General features: G+C 35.4%; 1 protein-coding gene across 6 annotated transcripts in view; it reads right to left on the reverse strand.

Annotated features, from left to right (window-relative positions):
* ZBTB20 (zinc finger and BTB domain containing 20) overlaps positions 1 to 27,171 on the reverse strand; it is an 838,685-nt gene that overhangs the window by 427,147 nt on the left and 384,367 nt on the right. The window contains exon 1 of one of the 6 annotated variants that reach the window (XM_054482795.2): positions 17,617 to 17,808. The exons of 4 other annotated variants lie outside the window; for them this stretch is intronic. The gene's annotated coding sequence lies outside the window, so the exon portion shown is untranslated. Of the gene's footprint in view, positions 1 to 5,102; positions 5,222 to 17,616; positions 17,809 to 27,171 lie in introns of those variants that run through there. One more of the 6 variants, XM_054482793.2, reaches the window with a different exon arrangement.

Here is a 27,171-nt window from a genome sequence, read left to right on the forward strand (position 1 = left end):
TCTCTTTAAACACTAAAATGCATTTTTCCAAATGAAAACTCCCATAATTCTGCTTTATTAATATCTGAATGAATATTTTCATTGATTTGGCCAGAAGAAGGAACTGAGTACTGTTTAGAGAGCAATCTTTTTCATGATAATTGGCAGCAATGTTTCCCTGATATCAGAAAGAAAACTATAGAAATACAAAACTTTAGATAAACATGTAGATAAAAATAATATTATAGAGTCCAACTGGTATCTTTGAGGTGAGGACAGGCTGAGATGGACTCCTTGGCTTCCTTCTGTCCAAAAATTTCCTGTTTCCCTATTTCCTATGGTTACCACCATGGAACATGTTAAAATCTCAGTAGGGACTCAGTTTCAACTTTTCCTGTCAAAACACAGTGAAAAAGCTTAATGGAAAAAAATGTCCTTCCTATCTCCATGCCAGGCACAGTGTAAGATCCACAAACTTAAAAGCCAGGAAAATATTCTTTTATGTGCCCCAAAGCTGGGCAAGTGACCTAGTACTACAAAAATTCCCAAATAGGCATGTGACCTGACTAATGTGTGCTATGAGATCAGTCAAGAAAAATGGAACCATCTGTACTTTTATTGGACAGTCAAATAATTTCTTTCTGTCCACCCAAAAACATAATTTCTACATTAAGAGTGATACAAGGAGAATTTTAGAAAGTCTAATTTTTAAAATCAGAGATATAAAAAGATATGAAAAATACAGCCTATTAAACACTGGTGGAGATAAGCAAAAAGGCTTATGAAATCATTATTGCTTTAAAAATTTGTTACCTACTCATTGTGTACTAAGGCTTCTTTAAGACATACAGAAGAGGCCAGGTGCGGTGGCTTACACCTGTAATCCCAGCATTTCAGGAGGCTGAGGCAGATGGATCATGAGGTCAGGAGTTCAAGACCAGCCTAGCCAAGATGGGGAAGCCCCGTCTCTACTGAAAATACAAAAAAAAAAAAAAAAAATTAGCTGGGCGTGGTAGTGGGCACCTGTAATCCCAGCTACTCTGGAGGCTGAGGCAGAGAATTGCTTGAACCTTGGAGGCGGAGGTTGCAGTGAGTCAAGGTTACCCCACTGCACTCCAGCCTGGGTGACAGAGCAAGACTCTGCCAAAAAAAAAAAAAAAAAAAAAAAAAAGACATACAGAAGGAAATCAGGGAAAATGGGAAAATGAAGGGAATTAACAAATTGCAATAATCTTTAAGAAGTAGAGTATGAACAATTTTCCTTTTCTAGGATGAAAGCTACCAACAACCGAACTCTTAGAGTGAGTGATGGCAGAAAAAACAGCAATCAAGAATAGGGGCATGTTAGTTTTTAGACATGTTTACAAAGCTCTGCCTTGTATTTCTTAAACCCATAGGCCAACCACCCATCATACCTACATTACCCCATACGAGAAGTGGATTTGTTGTATGTTTCAAGTTTTTAGTCTTGGTGGGAAGGGGGAGTGCAGAGAAGTATTTATTGGTAAAATATAATAATAAAGGTTGAGCCTGTCAATGATTGTACCTAACAATAATAAATATGTGTAGGAAGTAAGAAAGGCAAAAATGAAGCCGGGTAGGATACTGTGAATATGGTGACAGACAAGTATCTATACGAAATCCTGAGATATTTGTCCTCCATTTCATAAAGTGCCCCCCCTTTTGCTTTACAGATAAGGAAACTGAGGTGCATTATAATAGCAACAGCAGCTGTTGTGTAGTAGATCCATACCACAAGCCAGGTACTATGTCAAACATTTAAATGTATCATATAATTTAATTTTCACAGATCTCCTACAAGACAAGTGCTATTATTTTCATTTTACATATGAGAAAACTAAAGCTGACAGAGATTAAATAACTTGTCCAAGGTTGCACAGTAACTAAGTGAAAGAGCCAAGATATGAACTCAGATCTGTCTGATTTCAAAACCCAGGCCCTTAAACACTAGGCCAGTGGTTTTTTAACCCTGATTGCACATTGGAATCACCTGGCAAGCTTTTAAAACCTACTGATACTCAGACCCTACCCCAGAACAATTAAATCAGAATTTCTTGTACCTGGGCCCCAATGTGGGCGTTTGTTTCAAAGTTTTTCTGGGTGACTGTAACATATAGCTTGGGTAAAGAAGAATTGTTGGGTGTCTCCCATGGAGATCAGTAGACCTGTGCCAATATGTGAGGTAGCATAAGACTCAAGTGTCCTCAGTCTCTCTGCAGTGGTTTTTCCCTTGCCCCATCATGTTCACTTTGACACATTTTTTTATTATGATTTTTGGAGAAGTAATATACAAGTGACAATTTTTTTACAAAGCATTGTCATAGCAGAATATGGTCGTAAGTCCATCAAAGAGAAACCTGTTCATATCTATGTACAGGCTATGATGAATGAATACAAAGAAGACTTACATTTATTACTCTCATCCCCAAAAGGGAAGTATAAAGCTGGCCTTAAAAGCTGTTCATACCAAAGCTAATCACTAAAATTTGGAGTGGCTTCCTCCTCTCCTTTCACAAATGCAATAGGGTAGCTACTGGATCTAAGGGGAAAAGATCCAATTACCACTCTTTACAATGCTTTTTCACTTAGGATCTCAAGACGACTGACAGTCATTCAAAACATAAAAGTAAAGTGAAAATGTCTCTAGTAGAAGTGAAAAGAAAATGTCTGTAGTAGGAAGAAGGCCTAAATTTGTGTCTATACTCTGCCACTTTACTGCAATGACTTGAGGCCAAAAGTAAAGTGACAGAGTATAGACACAAATTTACTGCCATGACTTGAGCCTTGATTTCCTTTTCTATATGTACTTAAGCCATATCATCCTTAGGACAGTGATCCAAAAAGTGTGGTCCCCATCAGCATCATCTGGAAACATATCAGAAATGAAATGATCAGTTCCTACCCTAGACTCTGAATCAGAAACTTGGTGAAGGGGCAGTAATCTGTGTCTTAACAAACATTGTAAATGATTCTGACCACCTCCAGCTGACTCTGATGTAGCCACCTCCAGGGGGTTGTTGTCTAAGGATAAAAGGAGATGGTCCATAAAATTGTTAGTTTTTATTACTATCTACTTAAATCAGAAATTTCAAAATTCTCTCACAGAGATATTTTAGAGAAATAATGTTACAGCCTACATTAGTTAGATAATAACCTCATTTCTGAATTTCACTTTGAATGTGTAGACGAGGCACAAGTCAACCAGAGGTTATGCAATTAGCTTGGAGTCAAAGAGAAAGCAAGGAGTAGAGCTGAGAAGGAAACCCCAGTGTGAACTTGATTTTTATTCAATCAAACTGTTAAGGTACCAACCACGCACTTTCATCTATAATCACAATGAACATTTTAATAAACATGTTTCTAACCTCTTAGCTTAAAAAATATAACAGTAGCTTTTTGGATTTTAAAACAGATTGACTTCTATACTTCTGGGCTAAAGGCAGCTCAAGAGTCAATAAGAATCACAAGCTTTCCACAGTGAGAAGAAAGTGCAATTGTCCAGTTCTTTCTATCTATGAAGTGCAGACAGAATTCCTCTTCCTTACCTCACACTTTCGATTATTGCAATGGTGGAAGCCATGATAAATAAAAGCGCTTATCTAGTGGTTTGGTTTTCACTAAATTTACAGACTTCTGTAACATTATTTGGACACCATAAAACACAAACCAAATTTTAGGAGATGTTTTAGGGTGTTTTTTCCCCCGCCCTCCTGTCAGAAGCACTCTATCTTTTTACTGTAATTTATCTGATATAGCTACCAAGATGCTTGATACTTTTACATGCAAGGGTGCTGAAAAATAAAGAGCGAGGGAATGGGTTGTTAATGAAATTCTCTGATTGTAAAAAGCACTCTGGAATGATCAGGTGGTAAATAATAATAAGAGGAAATAACATGAAGTGCTTAGGTGCTACAGCGATAGTCACCACATAAATGCAGAAGAGATCAGACATGAATAGAATTTGCATTTTATGCAGCTGCTGTGTGTGTATATAGAATATACAGTAGCTAATTTTTCAATAATACTGGTAAAATATTGTTCAAAATCTATTCTTGCTGTCTTCTCACTTTAAAAGGCATTATATAGAAAAACACCCATCTGTCCTAGTGCAATGGTGAATGTGTGCAAAGAGCCTAGAAAAAGAGCCTCTTTGCATACATGAAAAAAAAGAACTCAAATAAAAGGAGATAATGAAGAAGAGACAATAGCAACACTATTAGAACAGCTATGCAGACATGCACAAAGGTGATCTTTGAAAAACATCAGGGATAAATAACTCTGTTAATGGGTGGCAGAGAAACTACAATTAAGACATACAGTAATATACCAAAAACATAGACATGCTTTTATTTTGTCTACTGGGCTATTGTGATAGTGATAGTTGTTTTTGAATAGAAAGGAAGAAGAGAGTGGGAAGTATGATTTCGTTGTTTGTTGTTACTGTTGCTGTTCAGTTTAGAACAACAACATCAACTACACACCAGACCCTTCCAACAGTTCCACAAACAATGCTTACCATGAATCTGCCCTTAATTTTCTTGTTGTTATTTTCCCCTAATACTTATTGATAACCCAATGCCCATTCATTAGATATGCTAAATCTTCGTCCATGGTTACTCTCCTTTGGAAGAGACTGAGAAGATGCTAAGAGGGAGTTTCTCTTACACATAAGGGAAGAGTCTGTTTAGGAATCTGAGAAAGCAGAGGCCAGGATAAAGGGACCACTAGTCAATCAATACTAAGCACCGACGACTGAATCACCCAAAGATACAATTCTCTCCCTTCCTTTGTTCTGTCTCTTAGTCAAATAAAGGATTGTTTGTAGAACCTTTTCTGTTCCTGATCTCTAAAAAGCAGGACTGGACTTGCACATCCAACTATAATTCAAAATATCTCACATTTCCAACTTGAAAGAAGACATAAACTGTTTCAAAGAAACTCAGAGAAAGCAACTGCATATTCACAAAACTTTCACTTATTCCTAGAATAGGAAAATGGAGAGAGAACTAACCACATAAGAAAGGGCTAATAATAATAATAGTAATAATGATGATATTAATCAATACTTTGGATTCTAGAGAACGATTTATCACAAAATTCACCTGTATTAAGGGAGACTCCAGGACAAGGAGGTCATTAAGCTACATTTCCATCTTCAGGATTCAGCCAAACTCAGACTCTCCGGAAAGCTGTAAATGCTCTCAGAACAGACTTTAGTAATGAGATTGGAATGAACACTGGGCCTATGGCATAAAAGCATCTCCCTGCCCCTTGTTCTAAAAGTTAACTATTAAACCATGTGCGGTTCATCCTGATTTGGTTTACTCAATTCTAGAAACAAGGACGTGCTGATCAGATTGCCCTGGGCAACTGAATACCTACCGAAGCCTTTGGGAAGACAGTGTTCTTCCCACCACCCCTACTTAAAAGGCTTCTATTATCAGACTATCAATTCTGTGTTACTGGTGAAGGATAGAAAGTATCTTCTTTTGAAGGACAAGTTTTTCACTCACTGAGTTTTCTGCTTTGGGTATATACTCAACATGTTAAGTGCTTAATCTTTTTTCCCCCATTCCCCTTTTTCTACTGTAGTTTTTTTTTTTGTTTGTTTGTTTGTTTTTTTTAAAATTTTTGAAGAGTCACTTGTCTGGATACTTCGTTCTAGTAGAATTGGGCTGATTTTTTTCCCAACACCTTTTAGTGGAATGCAGTTACAGATGCATGGAGGGAGAACTGGTCTTAACAGTATTTTTAGGTTTCATCTGTGTCAGAGAGAGATCTTTTCCCTTTATTGATTTCTTGCATACACTATCCACACTACAGCTTGAAATGGCTACAACAGTGTTTGAAAAATTGGTTGTTCCTCACTGTTCAAACCATTTTTCAAAACAGTTGTTACAAGCTTCATTTTACTTTCTGTTATAAGGAGGGTTTCGTTTGGGTTGGTTTCATTTTCTTTGTGGCGTCATGCTAGCAGAGAAACACAGTCAGGAACATAGCTTTTAAATGCGGTATGATTGGGATTATAACCATATCGGAATCTATATTGAAAATTTATTAGATTGAGCCAGTGCAGTTAAAAAGAAAGAGGTCAGAAGTCTTCAATATTTTTCACAAACATGAACACCATCTCATGCAAACGTTAAAATTCACCAAGCAAATGATACCCCACTGTTGGAAAGATATTTTCTCATGTCAACAACTCAGGAAGGAGTGGGGAGGGAATGGGACATATACATGTGAAATTTTTCTCTATATTTTTGATAATAACTCTCTGTGAACATGTTTTACTACCTAGGTAATGCTTATATTTGTGAAAACAATATAGTTACGTCAGAAAGTCAATTTTGAATAAACCTGAGAACGGCAAACTATAATTTTTAAAATACTAATCTTTTAGAACGGTTCATTTTCACTTATATTTCCAGGACTCACTATCTTAAAGAGAAGAATAAAGGTTGAAGATCCTTGGGATTAAGAGAAAGGGTGGAAATAGCCAAATGTATTCATATTTTTGGCCAGGCGCGGTGGCTTATGCCTGTAGTCCCAGCACTTTAAGAGCTGAGGCAGGCAGATCACCTAAGGTCAGGAGCTCGAGACCAGCCTGGCCAACATGGTGAAAACCTGTCTCTACTAAAAATATAAAAAATTAGCCAGGCATGGTGGCACACACCGGTAATCTCAGTTCAGGAGGCCGAGGCAGGAGAATCGCTTGAACCCAGGAGATGGAGGTTGCAGTGAGCAAAGACTGAGCCACTGCACTCCAGCCTGGGTGACAGAGCAAAATTCTGTCTCAATAAAATAAAATAAAATGACATTCATATTTTTAAAATACAGCAATATTCATTTGTTTAAAAAACAAGATTGGGAGCAGAGTTATATAGTGACTTTTGATACATACACAATGAAACTTATTGAATTTTCAAAAAGTGAGAAAAAAACTACGCTGCTTTAAATTTAAAGTAATAAATAATAATGAAGACATATCAACCTTGGTAACTGTCCAGAGTGAGAAAAGGAAATCGAACATTCAATGTGACCAGAGGAAGGGTGAACATGGGAGATACTGCCCAGGAAAAGCACTCTCAAAGACCCAGAATATTAACATAATTTTTTTATAGTTTTCCTTTCAAGGGAATATTTGAAAAAAGATGGTTCTGGGGTTTTTGTTGTAGCTTCCTCTTTCTTTCTTTCTTTCTCTTTCTTTTCTTTCTTTCTTTGGTTTTTGTTGTAGCTTCCTCTTTCTCTCTCTCTCTCTTTCTCTTTCTTCCTAGCTAAAATTTCACTCTAAATTCCAGGAAATTTTCAGGAGCTCCTTTTAGAGGTTCTGACACAAATAAAGTAAACCTGTTGTGGCAAAGTTACTAACTAGTCTACACTAACTCTCAGTCTTTGTTCAAAGCAAAATAATGGAGTTTGGGGTGCAATCTGGTGAACTCAATGGTCCAATTACATAAAGGTAAAGAGGAAAGCCAGGCCTGGGCACTTCCCTAGAAAATGAAGATTACTGGTTTGAAGGCCAGTCTTCTTACTGCTTCACTGTATGTGGCGACTATTGTTAAATTAGATATCCCTATTCTGATGAAAAGGCAATGTGCTATTTTTGGGGTATACATGTTCCAAGCTGTAAACTGCAAAGTGCTGTATAAAAGTAAAGTGGTGTTAATGCCTCATAAGATAAACATATAGATTGATGATGGATGCATTTAAAATGCTTTAATTGCCCACTTTAATAAAGCGCTAAATAATTATAATAAAAACAATTCTTCAGAAAACTTGGTGGGAAAAAGGTCTACAGGATATGTTTGCTAAGAATAATTAGATTTTAGTTTTGGAGGAAAAGGTAGGACAAGTCACAGGAGGCACTCGATGAGAAGTCAGAAATGCCTAGTTCATCAGCCACACATATTAAGTTGTAGTTTCCTCAAAATTGACAATAACGTCCTCCAAAACCAAAGGGAAAATCAAAGGATGTTGCCTATACTTATGTATCTTTTGCTACTGGAGATCTAGTGAATCTATAGCCTTGGATTCATATTTCTATAACATGACAACATAGCAAAATCTCACCATCACTTTGTTTTAAAGAAATTGGCAGCCAGGCGCGGTGGCTCAAGCCTGTAATTCAAGCACTTTGGGAGGCCAAGGTGGGCGGATCACGAGGTCAGGAATTTGAGACCAGCCTGGCCAACATAGTGAAACCCCGTCACTACTAAAAACACAAAAAATTAGCTGAGTGTGGCCACAGATACCTGTAATCCCGGCTACTTGGGAGGCAGAGGCAAGAGAATCACTTGAACCCAGGAGGCGGAGCTTGCAGTGAGCCAAGACCGCACCACTGCACTCCAACCCAGGTGACAGTCCATGACTCCGTCAAAGAAAGAAAGAAAGAAAGAAAAGAAGGAAGGAAGGAAGGAAGGAATTTGCTATGCCTCCAACTGAATTATACTATAAACTTCTTTCCCATTACCAATAATGTAAATATATAACCAGGCACAAGCATGTGCAAATGGAGAAAGGATGAACGTTAGTCTTAGAAACTTTGGTTTGTATCCCATTTCCACCTTTTAACAAGTCATTTAGCCTCTCTAGGTCAAGATTTTCTTACCTATTAAATGAAGATAATGGTACCCATCTCACAAAATTGTTTCAAGAATTAAATGTAAAATGGTTGGCACAGAGAGGTCACTCAATAAATGGCAGCCAAATCACCACATGCAGTAAAACCCAGATAAAATATATTCAGCCAGGACTGTTGCTCTGTGAGTAGGTCTGGTATCCATGCTACAAAATCCATTAAGCCTAAATAATTTGGTCATTTTAGCAATACTCTTTAGAGATTTTTTAATGACATTTCCCAAAGGTCAAGCTAGCTTATGGTTATGTGGAACTGCTGCATTTATAAGAGAGCTTTAGTAGGTTCATAAAATAAGTCTTGCTCCCCAAATCCAGGATCATAAAGACCTTCTATCATAAAGGATAAGAGTGACATTTAAAAAACCAGTTTTTAAAAAACGATGGTAGCAAATAAATGCAGATGATCAGGATGACAGCAAGTACCCCAAGTCAAAGCAACATGGAGAAGAAATAGGCCCTAGCCTGCAGGTTACACTTTAAACACTGAGGAGAAATGGGAGAGTAAAGAGCAACATTGAGCCTCATCGGACTGTAGGTGAAAAAAGATTCAAAATATGACTCTAAAGCAAAAGGCAAAGAAATATTTAAAAATGCTTATCTGTAGGAAGAAAAGCAGTAAAGCAGAATTCCTAGGAATTGAGAAACACTTAGGAATAAAATGCTTAAGTAGTATGATCCAAGGTGAGGCTAGCTGCAGAAAATACAAATATTTGTGGGTTAAATCAGGACTGAGGAAAATATAAATCCAAATATGGGCAGCTCTGAGGGGGAAAAAATAGGCAGCTTGGTACTCAACTGTCATCACAATTCATTTGTGTTTCACGTCCCACTGTTTGTGACATTAACAGAATTTTGAATTTAGCAATGGACTATTTTTGTATTGTGAATCTCTGCAGCCATTTTCCATATGTAGCTACCACTGTAACTAGCAATAACAGCCTTTTGAGCTTTAAAATGTTTCCAATTAATAAGATTCAAAATAGGGGTCACCTAAGAGTTTTCCAAGTTAATTCCCTTTGTCTACTCTTTGAAGTAGAGTGGTATTCCTGCTATTCATTTGCATTAAGCCCAAATTATTTGACCATTTCAGTAACAAATCCTTAGGTAGCTTTTGCTTTTATTGTCATTTTCCAAAGGATTAAGTTAGTTTTAGATTTTTGAACTGTATTTTCATTTAACTAAAATAACTAAAGCAATCTTTTTATGAGGGTATTTAAATAGATCAAATTTACACCAAGTTCCTACTGTGTGTCAAACATTAACAAAGCAATTTAAAATGTTATTATTTATATATCAATACATAAAAATCATATGTATTATATATTAATGAGCTTATAGCCATTATACACAGGACTTTTACGTGTTATTATTGTTGTGGTTATTTCTGTTGTTAGCAGGTATCAGTTATCAAATATCTATTATGTTCCAAGAACTCTACCAAGGACTATACACACTCACCATGTAATGAAGATATTATTGGTTTATTTTCCATTTGAAGATTTAGTCACAAAAAGTAACTTGTCCATGAGCATATAATTTGTGCATTCTCTTAAAATCACTTACACTTCCACATAACACCTGGATTGACATATGCTTTTTCTTATAAAATATACTTCAATTCAATAAAGATTCTTTAGTCACCTACTATGTGGCACCTGCTAGGACAGTTATCTTTGTTTGCTATTATGCTAAATCACAGATCTGACCATTAGAATCTCTTCCTTCCTGAAGATACCCTCTTTAGGTAAAACTGTATTTCTTATCATTTTCCATCACTGATTGAATAAAGAAAGGTGGCACTATCTGGAAAACATTAGAGTGTTGGATTTACAAGTTTTTTTTTAATAAAACAAACCAAGTTAATCACAAATTGTTGAAACAAAATATGTGACATGAAGGGCATTTAAGGCACATTTAGACATTATTTCTATCTAGAAACAGAAATTTAGTCCACATAATGTCATTTATCTACTGAGCTAAATCATGTTATAATTTTCATCTATAAAATCCAGATTCTTAATGTGTGTTGGAAAGATAATATCTCTGACCCACTCTCAGTAAGAAATGTGTTTTGAATTGTTTTGTCAGTAATAATAATGGAGTTGTACTGGACAAAATATATTTTCAGCAAGTTTCTCTGGTAATAAAAATAACTGTAATAGTAGTAATAATAGTAATCACCAATAAATAATAGATAGCATTTATTGAACTCTACTATGTGCCAAGTACTGTGATTAGCACTTTACATGTATTATCTTATTAATCTCTCAAAATATTACATGAGGTAAGTACCGTAAATCCAATTTAACAGAAAAGCACACTGACATATAGAAATCCAATAATTTGGTCAAGATCACACAGATAGAAAAGAGGTACAAGTCAGATTGGAACCCAAGGAATCTGACTCTCTTATCTGCTCTAGGTGGGGGATATAGCAGGTGCTATGGTGTTTGTTCAAGAGAATACTGCATTTGTGTTGTTTTATCTACCTTATTAGGGTTGGGGCCCATTTGGTCTGTAAGCCAAATCTGAAGACAACTGAAATGAGTTAGGGTTTGAGTTAGTGCTATTCACACTATCTGCCAATTAAAATGCTCCCTTCTGAGAAGCTGTAGCCGGTTGGCATAACCTTAGGACATAATACATGCTCAAAAAAGTATCTGATGAATGTTAACAATGGTTTCTCTAAGTGGTGATTTTATTTCTTTAAAAAATACTTTTTCTTATTGTCTGAAATATTTTCAACATGGGCACATTACTTAGGTGATCAAGGGGAAATTCAGGACTTTACTTAAAAAATGTTTTTGTTTTGTTTTACAATTAGGTTGTTAGTCTCAGTTAAAACATAACTCCTGCTGGGAAGCCTTTCCTGTTGCTCTACTCTCTGACCTTTTGAAGGACAGTACTCCTTACTCTGTCTGCCTCAGAACCTTATGAAGGCCACACACTATTGTTAATTATCAGTCTTCTCTGCTTTATGTGAAGTCCCTTGAAGATTGACCCCATTACTTATCTACCTCTTAGAGCTCTAAGCATCTTGAGTGTCTACCACTCAGTTCAGTGAAAAAACCCAGAACACACATACACTAGAACAAGCACAAAAGATGAAGAAGAATTATTTTAGGGTTGACAATGCACACTCTTGGTATTTGCAGACGACTTGTTTCTCCCCTTACATTATGTGCAGGTCCCCATGGAAAGAAGTTTCCTACAAGAAGTGTCTTGAATTTACTGGTCTATTCTCTGGAGGATTTTACAAATGCATCAAGGAATACATGCACACACACACATACACATTATGAAATAATATGAGGATAATTAGAAGTAATGGGGAACACAGGAGGCAATTTCTCAAAAATGAAGCATATTTTATATATATAATATATATGTATACATGTATATATAATGTATATATGTATACATAATGTATATATGTATACATGTATGTATATATAATGTATATATGTATACATGTAGTTATATATGTATGTATGTATGTATACATACATGTATACATGCATACATACACTTTTTTTTTTTGAGACGGAGTTTCGCTTTGTTCCCCAGGCTGGAGTGCAATGGTGCGATCTCAGCTCACGGCAACCTCCACCTCCCGAGTTCAAGCGATTCTCCTGCTTCAGCCACCCAAGTAGCTTTGATTACAGGCATGTGCTACCATGCCCAGCTAATTTTGCATTTTTAATAGAGATGGGGTTTTGCCACGTTGGCCAGGCTGGTCTCAAACTCCTGACCTCAGGTGATCTGCCCGCCTTGGCCTTCCAAAGTGCTGAGATTACAGGCATGAGCTACCGCACCCAGCCAAATTTATATTTTATATTTAGTAATTTTATTCCTTTCCTACCCCATTATAATATAAACTTCATGAAAGTGGAAACTTTATTTTATTCACTACAGTACCCCTAGTCCCTAAAAGAAGGCATGGCATTACATCCTCAATAAATATATGTCGAAAAGAAGGAAAAAGGTATAGATATTCCCACTGTATTTCTTATATTTTTCTGGAAACAAAGGGGAAAGGTGTTCCCAAAATTTCCAGGAAAACTTCAATCACCAATGAAACTGCAAGCTCTTATCATGTTCCTCAGATCACTACCTAATTAATTCCTTTATGTGCACTACATCCTTTCTAGCCTGTTGATACTCAATTTCTGGCACTGCTGTAACTTGTGGAGCAAAGAGTGCCACGTGAGAGGCGCTTGGGCCCCTTCATACTGTGCCTCACCTGCGAACTGGGGAGGCCGCTGCCATTTAGGCTCTAGCATCTTTTACAGGCCAGCTGAGCCACCAGAAGGGAAGGGGAGAAAGAGACATGCAAGTTCTCAGAATGCCTAGTATACTCACTCACACACATTTCTCTTCTCTTCTCAAAAAGGATCCTGGTAACAAATCACTGATTAATGATGAGAGAAATGGAATCAGGAGGACCCCATGATACCCTCCCATCCTAGCTTTGGGAGATAAAATCTCCCACTGTGGGGAGGAGGAAGACCCTATAGGGTTTTCTTATGTTTTGCAGCTTCCAAATTGTAGTAGGGTCCTATTCTATAAAATTGCTACCAACAACTGTATACTTAGTGATATAATACCATATGGAACCTTGAGTTTTACTTAAAGAGTAGATTATGTGGCAATTCATAGTTATCCTAGTATGGATAAGAAAATATCCTAGTAATAACATAATTATCCTAGTTATGAGTTTTTTTAGACAAGAAACTCTTTTATTCATCTTTTTATCTCTAGTGCCCAGACTCAACATATGACTTTGTATATAGTAGTTCTTAATAAATGACAGCTTAAAAATTAAATAACTTTTTAAAATGGTGAGATATGGCTTAAGGGGGTTCAAAAAAATTCAGAGTTTTGTGTAATCTAGGTGTTTCTAGATTTATGAGCAGGCAATCACATATTATTGAGTATGTATTAGTGTTCTAGTTAGTGTTAACACAGTATAATAAACCCTCATTGATTGTTGTAGAGAAATCCTACCATTTTATGCTCATATACTAGAAATGTTTAAAGTCACAATTTTAAAACAGTGGACTTCAAACTTTATTATGTACAACTAATCTGGGCAGTTTCCTAAACTGCAGATCCAGGCTACATTCTCAGAGCTTCTGATTTAGAAATTCTGGAATGGGGTTCAGCAATCTCCATTTTAACAGGTGCTCTAGATAATCCTGATATAGGTAATCCCTAGGTAATCCTGATACAGTTGGTCCTTGGACTACTTACCATGGACTAGGCTACAAGGTAATATAATAATAAATCTATACAGTTCACCTTTTCAATATGAAGAGAAGATTAGCCTATTAAATGTGACTTAACTATCAAAATTACCTGTGAAAAGAATAGGCAATTTGCTAAGACTTCTCAAAATGAACCAAGGGAGGACATAAGGGCAAGAAATATTAAATTTCAAGCCAGAAATGACTCTTTTTAAAACTTCAAAGAGACTGACAATCTGCTTAAAGTAAAAGTGGAAGAAGAATGGCAGCAGTACAGCAGTTTTATGAACAATTTAGGAAAGCAACGTTGATTCAAGAGGTTTATTTGATAACATGTTTTAACGGTTATTATAAAAGTGAATGCCTTCTAAATCTTTGGTTTGCTGCTAAAAATATATATGTATTTATTTACATGAAATAATTTTTTAAAATTCCCCCTTTAACTCCCTACTTTCCACACATTTTTAGCTTGCCAACATTACTGCATTAATGGTGTCTTTTTTTTCTCTTTCTCTAGGAACGCATGCCCTGGGATTAAAAGGGATTACTTTGGTCTACTTCCACATCCATGTCCAGGGAAGGTACTGCTTCTGCTTCCGACCTGACCTTTAGGTATCTGCAGCCTTCAATTCTTTACAGTGGGAGTTGCTTAGCATTGACTTCTTGGAAAACTAAGAGCTGTTTTCAAGAGCCATTTTCAAGACAAATAATGAGAATTATTTTCTTATGCTTATGGATGTTACAAACTATGTAACAAGCTTTTCTCTTTAACTTTGCTGCAAGAAAGTTTAAAGGCAAATGTATAGCACTTCACTGAATATAGTTTTATGCTGACCTCACTTCTAACTCCATCTTTATATCCTTTCCTTTATTGTTTTATTTTTCTTACCTATTTCTAATTCACGTATTTTGCTGCAATCATGTATTTATGTTTATTTTTTCATTGTCAGCCATTTTAATTCCCTTATTGGTGCAATAAATAGTAAATAAGACAAATAAACAAAACAAAAACATATGTATGTATACGTATTTGGTATTTACATCACATGTACTCAAAATAAAAAATAAAAACTAACCTCCTAAAATAATTGACATATTTCATTATTCTTTGGGCTATAGATTCACTTGACTGCAGCACTTCCATTTAGGGAGATATAAAATTAAAATACCACCATGAAAAAATTCATATGAAATTTGACATAGGTATTTTCAGCCCCAGGTCATTAATTCAGTTCTGACTGACATCTTTCAGTTCTGTTTTAAAATTTTTGTGTTCAGTCTTTTGATTACACACACAAAAAAGTTTTGGCTTAATCAGCCTAATAAAGTGTATATTTCTGAAAACATTTTTATGTAAACAAATACAGAAGTATACATGATACATACACATACATTTTTTACTTAGAGTCTTCAAACCAAGTATTTCAGTCCTTTGCTTCCAGTATTATTTTCTTTTAAGTAAATGCTTTTCATTAAGCAACAAAGAATGATAGTCCTCTCAACACCAAAAACTTATATTCAGGCTAAGTTTAGTCTACTTTGTATATTTTCCTCTGAGAATGATCCAGCCAGTCTCAGTCTGATTCTAGTAAAACTCAGGTAATGTGGAAGACCTCTAATTGAGCATTAGACATTTTAACAATTATATTCATACTGATATGTCCTTATACGACCACTCTAGGTGAAATATTACTATGCTTAGGACTTAAATATGATTTTTGTTCTTTTATTAATTTCTGAATTTCATATCCTACCAGATACCAAAGGAATACAGTACCACCTGGCAATAATGCCAATTTGCACTTTAAAAAAATATTTTGTTGCTTTTCCCCCTCAGCATGGGCAACCAATAGCTGATTCATACTTTCATTACATCACAGTTGGATTACAGAAGTGCTCTTTAGTCTGGCCTCCGCATGTCTCTTGCAGCTCATTTGTAGACAGTCCAGAAACTAGCAGCTGGACTTCATTTTTGTTCCAGCAGTCACCATTTTATAATGTTTCTCTAAGTCACTGTGAGTTTCACTGATGACAAGTATAAAACTCCACAGGTATTCATATTTAGTGGGTTAAATCAGAGAGAAAGGATTATGCTTAACTTTCTATAGGTTCATGTCACTCAACTGTACTTTGCCATTCATTTCCCATACGTCAAAAAGGTGGAATAATACTATTCTTACATAGAGGACTAATAAGATATACTTAGCAAAAGTAGGTGGTTGCAAAACATTTTTTAAAAAAATCAGAGTGCTGTATTTTTAAAATCTTGCATAGAACTCTGGTTCAATTTTTAAGTCTTTCCAATTTCTCATAACTCTGTGGTATTCATAATAAAGCAGGCAGATGGTTAAGTCTCTGAACATATGCTTTAAGTGCCCCCTTTGCTATTTCTAAAGAATGGACCAAATTTTGCCCTCAAATAGTCACAAGAAACTTTAAGGAGGCTGCCTCTTGAAATCTGAGGACAGAATGTGATCCAGTGGGAATTAAACCTTTAAGAAATACATTTTCTAAACTTTCTTATGAGCTCTATTCCCTACACTAAGACAAATTACATTTTTTAATAAAATAGGATATAGTAAGAGAAAAATCCTAACCAATACAATATTACTTGGTTCAAGGAATAGATTAGACTAAGGCAACATATGTTTTATTTATTTATATTTTAAAATTCTGATTTTCTAAAACATGAAAGTCATCTGATCAATTTCTGTGTGATTACCAGATTTTCCATTTTTATTATTATTCCTATTACTAGTATCATGTAGATGTTATATTGTTAAAACATCTTGCAATTATTAATTAGTTAATTTAGTTTAAATTATGATTATGCCTTTGTTTTAAATCAATGTTTTTCATAGTTAATAAAAGCCAAAAGCACTATTTTTCCAGTCACTTATTTTCATTTCAAAATCAGTTTGCTGTCGATGAAAGTGCATTTTCCAGGTTATCACAGAATATGCAATTCATCTGCAATGGATATATATATTCTGGTAATGTTGCTCACATAACCTAGCTGTACTTGTAAGAGTATCTCTGTTTCTTAATGTCTATATTTTATACATGGAATTAACCTTCATTTGCACACTTATATTTCTATGTATTTAAATTTATTCCTGAAAGACCTCTAAACTAGTCTCTCCTGTCTTACGAGGTCCACAAAACTTAGCAGTCTGATTAACATTACAGATAAAAAGACCACACAATTGCCAATAAGGACACTTTAGTTATTATAGAAGTCTGAAGTTTAAGTATTCCAAAACTATAATGTCCCTTTAGAAATTCTCAATAAGGATTAGCTTGGTCCTAATGAAAACAGTGTTTACTTTTAAAAATAAATGCAATAGTTGTACCCAAATATGTTCGAAACACTGTATGACGTGTCATAATCAACAATGTTGAAAATAACTAAAGATCTTTAAATCAAGTGATAATTTTACACATATATCCACAAATATATGAACAAAATTTATAATTACTATTGGGACAAAACATTAACATATTCTTCTGCTAATAAAGACAAACAACTTTGAGAAAATCCTCTCATTCTCACATCTCTAACTTTCACAATAAATGCAGCACTGAAACTAAATTTCCGACTTAGAAATACGCTGAGCTCCAATAAACAAGTTGATTTTAAAAACTCACCAGACTAACAGTTATGCTTTTTCCCCTATCTTTCCTTTGCTTTCCCTTGTTCTTTCACTTTCCATGCACACACAATCACACTTACCTGCACAAGTCTGAAACATCAGTCTATGTATTTTTTTTGAAATGTACTCTGTACCGATGCATTTTTCTGTGTTTCTTTCTAACCCTCGGGAATGTTAAGAATTTAGGAAGAGAGCCACAGCTTAAGAGAGCAATTATTTGCCAGTAAATACTCAATTTGCTTGTCCTGTGATTTTTCTTCTAACTTGCATATTCAATAATCCGTCCCTGACTGCGTCACAAGCACAAAAAGTCTTTTCTCCAAAGGAGAACACTTTCGCCAATCAACCTTCAGCCATGCCAGGGCGCAGCTCGTCAGGGTGATTTGTTAGCTTTAATTAATAATTCCTCACACTGGCCATTTTCACAAATAATGCAGTGAAGCTGGGACACTAGATTGCTATGATTCAGACAGATAAAACTACAGTGGAAAGGGGATGGGGAGGGGTGTGGGGGAATTCAGATGCCGTTTATAAACACCTCTAATCATACTCTTTCAGTTTACAATATAGAGGACATCTCAGTTGAATTACCACGTTATGTCCACCAATTTGTATTCAGATGGAAACCATATGTTCCTCCACTTTATCTGCTAGGTCCTCCCTGGTGTCAACACAGTCATTGGGCAGACAACATTCACAAAAGAGGTCTCTAGCCTCTGGATTGCAAAAGTTTACTGCAGGGTGAAGTTGAGAAATCAGACATATACTGCACTTCTCAGTGAGCTTGGGTAACAGTCTGGAAACACAGAAGTATGAGTTATGAGTGTCAGAGTTTCTCTTATCCTGCTATGTGATACTGGGCATTTCATTTAGCCTTAACAAAAAATCTCATACTTCATCCTCAAAACAGTTTGCAACAATGACTGATTTGTTCATGCATTCTATGAACATTTATTGCCTCCCAAATATATGCTACACACTGTATTAAATGCTGAGAATTTTGCTTTAAAGTAAGACTTTTCCAGTTGACTGACATAATCCATGGGCTTGAACAAAGCCACCAAACAGATAGTGTGCAAATAAAAATAAGGATTCCTAACAGTTTCTGTGTGGCTCAACCAAATAATCAGTAACTGTCAACACACTTGAGTTCATTATGCAAAAGTAATGCTCGGGGTAAAAAAGAATATACAGATATTAAAAAATTTTTTTTTCAAAGATTAAAAAATTTCCCTCAAAGTGACTAGAGCACTAAGAAACATATTAATATGTTCATAAACAATTTCTAAAGACTCACGATCACTTTAGGAACATGCAGAGAAAAAAATTTTATTAATGTCCTTAATGTTATATAAGAATATACGCCTGTGTTTGAGACTGCAAATCTATTAATTTATTGGATACATATTTATTGAGCATCTACTCTATTTCAGGAACTGAATAATATTGGAGATAAGTAAAGCACAGCCTCGTTATTCAAGAAGCTCACAATTTATTCACCAGACTCTAAAAGACAAAACACACATCTCAACTAAAAACTGTAATACAATATAGCCAGAGCAATGACACAAATATAAATAAACATATAGGATGGGCCTCCTAGAAGTGATGCATCAACTATTTGTAAAGGTTGAGTAGAAGTACCAGTGGTAAGAAGAACATTCTAGGGAGAGGCAAACCTTTGAACCCTTTCTCAAACTGTTACTAGAAGCAGAGCACCAGTTCTAGAAAAGATGGGATTTAATACATGACAATTTCAGATAAATGTTTCAGATGGTAAATATTGCAGGATTTAAAAATAAATTTATTAAGAAACAAATGTTCCCCAAAACTATAATGTCTTGATATCATCAAAAAAGCATGCAGCATCTCTAGCACTGGCACATAGTAACATACATGTCTTTCTCACTTTGTGTGTTTCAGTTCTCTGAGGCAAACATGAAGCATGCTTGACACACACTGCCTTTCTGTGTTTTCTTGCCCATTTATCTTCTTTTACAATGGGCAGGCTTGTACTGCTTCTGTTTTCATTGTACCATAAGATAAATCATATCTGCATGACTGTTAAAGGAAGAGGAAAAATCTATGTCCATTTTGTTGTCACACATCTACCTCTAGTCAGATAGCACATGCTTTATGGGACTAAGAGTGCAAATGTTAAATGAGAAAGGAAACAATACTCCTAAACCCCCAAAAAGCTCTTTCATAGCTAGTAAATACTCCTAAAAACTATACAGAATTCTTGGTGTTATTTAACATTTTGCTTTATATTATATTTAACAGTGTAAGGCAACAGCCAGAATACTATTTACCATAGATCAGTAATATCTAGTCATTTAAAGAACTTACATAGTTTATTAATTCATTAAATATGTACATATTGAGCTCCTACTATATACTGAGCACTTATCAGTAAATGTTTGATTTTTATTCCCACAATGCTTACACATAATAATAGTTAACATTCATTGAGTGCTGACTATATGCTAGGGACTAATCTAAGGACTTTACATATAGTATCTCATTTAATTCCCACAGTAACATTATGCGTTAGGTACTATTACCATCTCCATCTAGTATATTATGAAACTCACAAGTAGAGAAGCTAGATATACACTATGTGAATTCATTCTACACAATGAGACCAGGGCAACTAATGTCCACCAAAAATCAGATTTATTACTTTATAGTTATAGTCACAAGTAACGTTTATGTTGTGAAAATTAAAGAAAATAAGTCCAGGCGTGGTGGCTCACGACTGTATTCTCAGCACTTTGGGAGGCTGAGTTGGGTGGATCACCTGAAGTCAGGAATTCGAGACCAGCCTGGCCAACATGGTGAAATCCTGTCTCTAATAAAAATACAAAAACTAGCTGGGGTGGTGGCAGAAACCTGTAATCCCATCTACTTGGGGAGCTGAGGCAGGAGAATCACCTGAACCTGGGAGATGGAGGTTCCAGTGAGACGAGATCATGCCACTGCACTCTGGCCTGGGTGACAGAGCTAAGACTCCATCTCAAAAAAAAAAAAAAAGAAAATGATATGCTTAATGTGCATAGCACAAAATCTAGCCCAGAATAGGTGTAAAATATATGGCATTTGAAGTATTCAGAGTTAAAGATTACCACATACAACTAAGACTTACTGTTTCTGGACCAAATGACCATATATTATTGAAGCCTATCTTAGACAATAAATGTAAATAAATCTTAGCTAAAGCAAATTAGCCTTGGTAGTCTGGGAGGTTTTCCTCTGAAGATGTTAATAATATAGTTGAACTGGTACACATATGTAACTAACCTGCACATTGCACACATGTACCATAAAACCTAAAGTATAATAATAATAAAAAATAAAAAAAACAGAGCTGACAGACAAAATAGAGATAGATGACACATGAACTCACCAGTTAATAATAGAAAAAATTCTTGTTTTTCCAAGTGATTAATACAATATTACATTGTATTCAATGTAGATGAAAAAGCTTATTTGGGACTCACTGGGGAAGCCACCACTCAGTATAATCATATGCTCTTTTCAGATAATCCCATGCTGCTAACTTTACAGCTAACTGCCAGCATTTGCCAACTCTGGGCACTCTGATGCCCTCTCCACATTCTTTCTCCTCTCTTGACATTGACTAAGTCCAGCCACCTCTAATTCTTGACCTAAACTATGGTGCAAATATCCATGGAACAGAACATTTATTTATGGTGATAAAGCTGGTTCTAGATGAAATGGTGGTATTTCTTTATGGAGGGGCTACAAGGAGGCTCTTTTCATTTGCTTGCGTGTGTAAGTAAAGTTTCTCCTTTGGGATAAAGGACTGCCTGGACCCGCCATTATTGGTCTTTATTCTATGGATATTGTCTGAGATGTTTTGTATGGGAAAACCAGCAGATGAGTTAATGAGCATCCGTCTGAGCCATACTAACCTAGTGGCACCTCCTGGGAAGCCAGGGCTTTCCAGAATCTGTTTATTTCTCAATTGAAAATCCTAATTCATAGAAGTTAAAAGTATAGAAGATAACTTCACGTACTCTTTCTTCATGATACCTGGATTGGTTACAACTTGGTAAAATTTTAGCCTGTTTGGTCTCTCCTTCCTTACTAGCTGTCTGAGGCTCTAGCCTTATATACGAAAACCTTGTCTTCTAATTGAAAATGATGACAAACAGAAGTTATGACAGACACATTTCAAAGTAGATGCTATTTTTCCCAAATAAATTCCACATACATTCCAATTCCTAAACTTATATATTTTCACATACATTATATAAATACCTGACACTTTAAAATGTTTTACTTAGTGAGACCTAGATAATGAAGGAATGAAAAGGTGACTTAATCCCAGTTTTTCTAAACAAGAATTTTAGAACTCACGTATTTTAAACTTGTTAAGTGGTGATCAATATAATGGGCTGTATATTTGGTTGATAGTTAAAAATCTAAAATCTTCTCAGAGTTCTTTAAGGCATTGCTTTCTCAGTGGAAATCTTCGACCTTCACATTCTCAAAAGGAGAAAAATGTTTCTTGTCAGAAAACTAGTCATGGCTAGCCCATATGAAGAAGTCCAAGATTGTATCAGCTTCCCTGTGACCTTGCTATGAGATTTGCTACAAGTAATTTAATGCCTTTCTATGTCTCAGTTTACTTTTTATCTATGATACCTCAATGATATTATTAAGATAATGTGGATCAAGTGTTTTGATCATTGCATAGAACATATGCATAGAACACAGAACATAGAAATCCCCAAATATCAGAATGAAAACTTAAATTGTTAGAATGACACTAACTCTTCTACAACCTTAAACAGCATATATAGTACCTCAGTATCTCCATTTTTTTCAGCTATAAAATGGGAATAGTCATCTTTACGTTTTTCATCAAATAGTATATTGGAATAGAGATTATTACAAAATCTGTTGAAAGATTTCAACAAAATGTCATACATGCAAGTGAGGTTATGAGTATATTAATTGGCTTGATTAAATATTTCTACAATGCATACACAGATCAAAATAGCACATTGTACCCCATAAAAATACATAATTATTTTTCAATTAAAAATAAATAAACAAATAAAATTAAAATGTAATCAAACCTCTGAAGCTGATTTTCAAATATATTAGAGGAATTGATTTTAAAATATCAAAGCATAAGAAGTAAATGTTTTCAAGCATATTCAGACACTTATGAAGGAAGACTATTAAAAGACAGGGAGCCTTTTCTTTGTGTGGCTGGCTGCATTTTATGATGGATTCAAAACCCCAGTAATGAGAAAATACAATCAGAAAAAGTGATTTTTAGCAGGCTGTTGAATGACACATAAAATAAAATGTATTCATTAATGAGTCAGCAAAAATGTTACGCATGAGCTTTCAGAGCCAGAATTTTTAAGCAGCTTTTTCATACTTTGTACAGCCGTGTTCCTGAAGTATCCTCTCACAACCCCCTTCTACCTCTCTCTCTCTCTCTCTTTTTTTTTTTTTTTTTTTGTTGTCCTATACTGCCAGGTTGGAATAATGACCAAAGGGAGGGGCAAAACAAACAGATATGCTCACTGTGGCAGAAGCCATTCCAAAGATCAAAGACCCGATTCAGCCGTGGCTGCCAAAATCAGAACCACAGTGGGTGCTCATCAGCACGGTGCCCTGAGAACCACATGGGCTACCCTTGATAGGTTAGCAGCTGGGGGTGCAGGCCCCGCATCCTGCTTAGAACCACCTGCTGAGAAGTGGATGTGCACATTACCTTACCCACTCACAACATTTGATTTCAACTCAATTCTGCTCTAGTATTATGTTTATTGAATGATGGAAGTCTAACAGACCCTGTAAAAATCACAGAAAAACGTAAGTACTGTCTACTTCAATTTCACATCTTTTAGTACCTAAAAGGGAACTGTGATTTTCCTATATCAGTGAGTAAAATCTTGAGCAATTAGTAAACAAGATCACCAATTTCTAGTATTTCTATGAGATATATTTCTTTAGTTTTCTGTAAGGAGAAAATAATATACTAGTACCTTAGTATCCAGCAATCTTATATTCATTTATAGGGTTATCTCAAGTTAACATGGTCAAAAACCCAGAAGAGGGAAAATAGAGCCCTTGGGAAATGAAAAGAAATGCCATAACGTACATGCTGTTGCCCAAATACATCATTACTTACCAAGGAGACTTTAACTTGGAACTAATTTATTCTTCTTTAATACACAGTAACATCAGTAATCTGGACCCTCCATTCATATTACATGGGAAGAAAACACTTTCAGAAGAAAGTACAATGATATCTGTAAGAAATGACGACTTTATCTCAGAATGAAGAGGAGACAGAGGAGGTGAGGGAGAAATAAAAGTATGCAAAGCTAAGAACTATGTACAGCTTGCAAACATCTCTATTATTAAGTCCTGTAGAAATCATTGTGGTAAAGCTCTGCACAAAAAATAGTGTTCATAATTATTATGGGTTTAATTGTGTCCTCCCAAAATTCATATGTTAAAGTTTAACCCCAAGTATCTCAGAAAGTGACCTTATTTGGAAATAGGGTCCCTAATTAAGATGCAGTCATAATGGAGTAAGGTGGGTCCCTACTACGACTTATGCCTGTAAAGAAAGGGGAAATTTGGACATGGGCACACATACACTGGGAGAATGCTATATTAAAGGTGAAGGTAGAAATCAGGGAGATGCCTTACAGGTCAAGGAATTCCAATGATTGCCATAAACTCCAGAAACTAAGCAAGAGGCATGAAACAGATTCCCTCCCACAGCCCTCATAAGGAACCATCCCTTCTAATAGCTTGATCTCAGACTTCTTGCCTCCAGAACTGTGATCCAATAAATCTCTGTTGTTTAAACCACCCAATTTATGATATTCTATTATGGCAGCCCTAGGAAACGAATACAATAATGACTATCAGGAAATCATCATGTAAAGACTAAATCAGTTTCAGAATATATTGTTTAAGAAGGTTGAAAAATATAAGATGCACTGCAGAAAACGAATCAATATTCTTTTGTAGAAATAAAGCATTCAATGTTTGAGTGGCACAAACATCGAAACAATAAATGATTTCTTTACATGGAACATATGGTTTTCAATTTTTCCTAATCCAATGAGATGTTGTCATCTTTACTAAGAAGACAAACTGATATATACTCTACAGAACAAGTCAAAGAAAGAGTCCTCAACTTCCAAGAAGCATTTTGACTAAGAAGGAAGATAAATATCAACTTATTTTTATTTGTTTGTTTAAAATACACAGCCTAATACGGATGAAACCGTTACAAAGAGAAGTTCTTGGTAAAGAAGAGGTTGTCTGCTTAGAAGAAAACTACTAATAAATGGGGTTTGAGTCTACATAAAAATTAAAAGGCATTCATCCAGATGAGAAGTTAAAGAGAATTCTAAGTATGAAGAGTGGAGAAACATGAGAGGACTGAACAAAGCAAGAGTAAGAGAAGGTAGGGGCAGAAACAACAGCAGAGGGAATATGAGAAGGCTAGCTGGTATTGAGAGTGTTATCAATCTGAAATGGGCACAGAAACGGATAAAAAAGCCTGTAGACCGGTAAGAAAGACAAGAAAGAGTAGCATTCCCATATTTAAACAAGAAGTTGAAAACGTCTAGTGCAAGAATTAATCTCTAATCTTTAAAACGGGTGCTCTTAAATGCTTTTGCGTGAATAAGAGACTACCTTGATTTTTCTTCAAAAGGATTCAGTAGTGGGATGGAAATGTGTGTGTGTGTGTGTGTGTGTGTGTGTGTATAAGCTAAGCTGTTACTGCAGGTGGGTCAACGAAGTAATACTTCATCGAACAGGAAGTTATAGCGTTATACAATGTGTTCCCTGGAGAAGTTTAAAAAAACACACACAAAATAGCCCTATGAAGTTTGTTTGCTGTGTTAAATAGCTTTAAAATTCTACCCCTACTAATTGTTCTTAACATTTTATTTCAGCCAATTATCAATTCAATCTGGGAGAAGAAAGATCTACTTGACTTTTTGACAGCCAAGTCAATCCAACCAGAAAATTCAAACCCTACAAGAAAACTGCTTTGCAACATTTTTAACTGACAACAGAAACCCATGATAACATAATCACCTTTTTCTTTCTTTCCCAAACTCATTCTCTCTAAAGAAAATAAATAATGGTACAAAGATACTTGGATGAAATGAAAAAGTGAAGAGAGCTATTCCCTCTTTATGGTGAGAGGATGTTCTTGTTCAAGATAGCTAAAAATGTAACCTGAGTTCTTTTTCGATTCTCTATAGAAGTTGGAGATGGTCTTGTCCACATATCTAAAGTAACTGAATTATATCAGTAAATATAAGAATTACAGCTTAATTTCACCCATTTTCTATCTTAAATAATTCATAAATTAGTCACTTTATTTTATTTATTGGAAAAATATTGGCTTAGATGATGATATTCAAGTAGGGACACAAAATGTTAAAAATGAAGATAAGGAATAGGTTTTGCATAGATACTACCTTTTTTCCCACTGATTTCTATGGATTTTCTATTACAGAAATAACTTCTGCAGAGCACTAGTACTTCTGCAGAACAGAGTAGGATATTCTCAAAACTGGGATGGTGATAAAATGAATAAAATCAGCATCAAGTGATGAGAAGCAGATGAGTAAAGGAATATGCCACAGTACTAAAATAAAACGGGCCCTTAATTAAAAGAATCCTTGCTTAAATTTTACCTTATGAAGAGAAATATTGAAAAGAAAAAGGAAGAAGGAGAGATGAAGGGAGGAAAGATGGAAGGACAGAGGAAAGGAAGTGAGGGAGAAAGGAAGGAAGGGAGGAAGGAAACAGAAAGGGAGGAGGGAGGGAGAAAGGAGAAAAAAGTGAGTTAAAAAGCAAGAAAGAAGGAAAGGAAAAAAAAAGGCAAAGCCATTATAGAGGTATTTTCTCATCCCTTCCCCACTGGCTGGCCCTCTAATCTTCCTTCTCTGCTTCCCACCCCAATCCAAATGTCTAGGACACAAGTGGGATAGTTGGGAAAAAGGGGAAAAAAGGAAAATTTCTTTCTCCAGCTGATGCTCACTTTGGTACCAATAGCTCTAACTCAACAGTTCCAAGTGTTTTTAATCTCATGTGGTCCTTTGAGAATAAATGAAACTTATCAACCTTCTCTCCAAGGAAGGGGTGGGGAGAAAGAAAAAGCATATTTACAAATACATATAAAGTATACATTTAGATAAAATATAAAGTATATTTGCATACATTTTCAAAGGGCTTATATAAACTCTGAAATTAATCCCTGCACCATCTAATTATCCATTAGCTTAATATGAAAAACCATTGGCTCTAGAATCTGGACCAAGCCATAATAAATGGTTGGGGATAGGGATTTGGAGAAATGGAAATGAGATACAAAACAAACCAAGCAAAAACACACACACATTAAAAATAAAAAGGTGTTCCTTCTCTCCAAGTCAACTCTTAAGGATCTGGCTCTTCCTTGCTCCTGGCATTTAGATCAATAAAAAAATGACTTGACCAATAACTATTTAATTAATAAAAATGGATAAAATTATATAGCAATATATATAATATTGTAGCAATTCTTCATGTTTTAATCATTAATTCTACCTTACTCCCTGTTAACT

The sequence above is a fragment of the Pongo pygmaeus genome, chromosome 2 (genome assembly GCF_028885625.2).
Source record: "Pongo pygmaeus isolate AG05252 chromosome 2, NHGRI_mPonPyg2-v2.0_pri, whole genome shotgun sequence".
Taxonomy (NCBI): Eukaryota; Metazoa; Chordata; class Mammalia; order Primates; family Hominidae; genus Pongo; species Pongo pygmaeus.